We start from the raw sequence: 3485 nt of genomic DNA, 5'->3' as shown, positions 1-3485 counted from the left end.
CCTCCCTCCCTCCCTCCCTTCTTTCTTTCTGTCCTTCATTCTTTCATTCCTTCCTTCCTTTTTCACCCTCAGCTTTGAGATACCAGAATTTTCAAAACTGTGTTCACCAGACTGGTATTCTGCTCACGCCTTAGCTTTACCCTTTTCAGCACAAACTTTGTCCCTCTGAAACGAGGGCTCTATTCTTAACAGGAGTTAAAATGAGTATAATTCTGGTGAGGCAGCTCTAGTGAGAGGCTCAGCAATGGTAGCATCTACTGAGATTAATTTGGGAATGGAGTGGAGAGATGAATCATTAGGTAAGACCCCATGTTGCTTTTACAGAGTATCTGGGTTCAGTTCCTAGCACTCAGGTGGCTCACAACCATCTGTGACTCCAACTGTGTGCATCTGACATTTCCTTCTGGCCTCTGTGAATACCAACCATACAAATGGTGAACATCTATACATGCAAACAAGCATTCATATGCATACAGTAGCACATCAGTAGTAACCGCTCTTTCAAAAATTAACTGAGGGGCTGCTGAGAATGTAGCTTAGTGATGGAACATTTGGTTAGCCTGCATGACACGCTGGGTTCAATTCCTAGCACTGGAAAACACTTTTCCAACCAAATGCCAAAGATTACAAGACACATAACTTCTGCATTCAGTTTACTTGAATAACAACTATTGTTTGTATTTATGTCAATTTAATCAGCATTTTGGGTTTTCCCAATGGATTATTAATAAAACTGCTTTTATACAACAAAAATTCACCATGAGTTTTAATACAGTCTCATCCTTGTTTACTTTTGGCATGTTTGATTTGCACCTTTTGTGCCGTAACATAAACAGTAGGAATTTTGCCAATTGACACTTTGGTGAGTCTCATCTGCCAAGCAGGCATGACTTTCTTAAATTTCAGAACACGTAGCAACAGAAGATGGTGAAATCCATAGAAACCTGAGTCCTTAGGAGAGATCACGCTGCTGGGTTTGTCCTGGTGTTCTATACAAGTATTTTTAGATCATTTTTCATGATAGAAAACAGACTTAAAAAAAAAAAAAAAGCATCAGACTGTAGAAATCCCATGTAGCTTTCCAGAATGGTCACTGGGCCCCTCTGTATGGGGACAGATGGGATGATTTATATCCTCCATTTATCTCCTGGAGAGCATGCATTTGAAACTGTTTTAGAAGAGGTTCGTGGTTTGGCTAAAGGAGCCAAGTACCCAATCTGTACTTAGGGGGAAAAATCTGTTTTATAGAGGTGGTCCCAAATTGTGTATATTGGAGGACAAGGAAGCATGTTGGCACTCACCGATGCTGGTTCCTAGGAGAAAAACCAGATAGTAAAAAAAGCCTCCCATCATACTATTGGTCAGTTGTATTAGGAAATGATGGATGCAGGGGAAGGAAAATATACTACTTAACAAAGAATATATGTCTACTAAAATATTTATAGGCACTGGGTTAGCAGAGCAGCTCAGTGGGCAAAGAGGCTTTCTGCCAAGCTCAGTCTCCAGGATCCACGTGGTGCAGAGAGAGAACCAGTTGTTTCAAGTTGTCTTTTAACCTCTACACACACACACACATACACACACACACACACTACACACTCACACACATATACACACACACTCACACATGCACACACACACGCACGCACACACACACACACACACACACACACACACACACACACAGTAGCTTTCTGGGTGGTAGAAAACATGATAAGGAGTTTTCCCAGAAGAATATTTGCCAGAATCAGTGTTTACAGGTATAGAATATCTGTTTAGATTTGAGTTTTAGATCAACAGTGAGGATGAGTTTTTTCTTTTTTTTTCTTTTTTAGTATAAATATATTCTATATAATATTTGGTATATACATGTCCTGCAAAGGTCTTCATGCCCCAGTATGGTTCATTACAAGTGCAGGTCTGGCTGGCTATCCTGTGTTTATGTATCATCAGTCCTTGGGTAAACTAGTAAAATGAGCAGCCACATTGATGACTTGACACCACTAGTGACAGCCAGGTCAGTTTTGTTCTGGCTTCTGGCCTTGGCTTCATCTTTTGTGTTCATTGACCATTTGGCAAGTGCCATGAGGCATGCATAAGAAGAAAGTGGTATATCATTTCTGATCGAGCTCCTTTTCCATAAGATGATCTGCATCATCAGAAATTAGGAAGCACTGTTACCTACAGTCCCTAACTCCTATGGGATTCTGCCCCAGAACTAAGAGTGTCAGGAGGATGCGCTAAAGTAAATTACATTCAAGTGACTCTATAGTATTGGCATTATTTAAGAGAATGGGGACAGAGGTGAGTTGGTGACAGCTTTCTTAGTGTTTGATGCCATGGGGCTCAGCTTGACACACAGCTGTGACATTAACATTAGGTGACCACAATTGCAACACATGCTCACATTTGGATAACTGGCAAAGCTCCGCAAGAAGGGGTAAATGTAGATTGTCTATTGATGTGGCATCCATGGAATCCTCCTGCAATGGATACTTCTATTTGATCTGGTTAGTGTTTGCAGTTATTTATCTGTCCCATTTATCAGCAGCAGTCAAGAACTGACTTTGAGACTACATCAACACAGTAACTCTCCACACAAGTCCTTCTCCCAGGAAAGTATTTGGAAAGTCTACATGGTGCCTAGTGTATTTCCAAACAGATTTGTGTTTTCCTGTCTCCTACTTCCTTTGACTCAGCTTGTTTTTTAGAAGTCTACCTTATGCAGTGGGTGTTGGGCATATGGTCAACAAAGGAGTCAAGCAAGTCTTTGCCCCCTGTGCCTTATATTCCAATGAGGAACGTGTGAATAAATTTAGACTGTCATTCAGAAGGAGTGAGTCCTAGGCATTCATGGGGAGGGGTACATTGTGGTAGAAAAGCCAGAAAAGACCTTCTAAGAGATATAACATTTTTACTGTTTCCATTGAGTTTCACAGTGCTAAGATGTAAATGGTTTATGTTCAAGGAACATGAAGGAGCTAGATTTATAACTGCACACTGTGCACAGTGGGCATATACCATCTCACATTTGGGTCACTAGCTGTGAGAGAGTTGGAGCAGCATCAAGAAAAAGGAGGAGGCAATAATAAGAACTGGTCAAACTGGGAAGTATTATCAGGAGTGTCAGGTATACCTGCCAGTGTATAGCAATGCTAAAGATACTCCCTGTTTTCATCAATATGATCTTTTTTAATTCTGAAGTAAATACATTTCTTATATTCCAAAATATCAAATGTATTTCCTATGTGGTTTTCTAATCTTTAATCTTGAAATCACTGTACATCTTCATGTTCATAGGACTACAGCAATGGTTGTGATATTTAGAAATATATACAACTGAATTATTCATATATGCCATGTTATTTTCCTGTGGTCAAAATTTACACTTGTTCTTCATTATTGTTGATTACCTTCTACTGCCTGTGGAATAATAGAATAAATTGCACAAGAGGCCAAATTAAAGATTTTCTTCAGATATTACA

General features: G+C 39.8%; 1 protein-coding gene across 1 annotated transcript in view; it reads left to right on the top strand.

Annotated features, from left to right (window-relative positions):
• The window catches only part of Adam12 (ADAM metallopeptidase domain 12), a 335037-nt gene that overhangs the window by 51136 nt on the left and 280416 nt on the right, over positions 1 to 3485 (top strand). The gene's annotated exons all lie outside the window — the stretch shown is intronic.

This window comes from Mastomys coucha, unplaced genomic scaffold (assembly GCF_008632895.1).
Source record: "Mastomys coucha isolate ucsf_1 unplaced genomic scaffold, UCSF_Mcou_1 pScaffold21, whole genome shotgun sequence".
Classification (NCBI taxonomy): Eukaryota; Metazoa; Chordata; class Mammalia; order Rodentia; family Muridae; genus Mastomys; species Mastomys coucha.
This window is presented reverse-complemented; position numbering and strand designations above follow the sequence as displayed.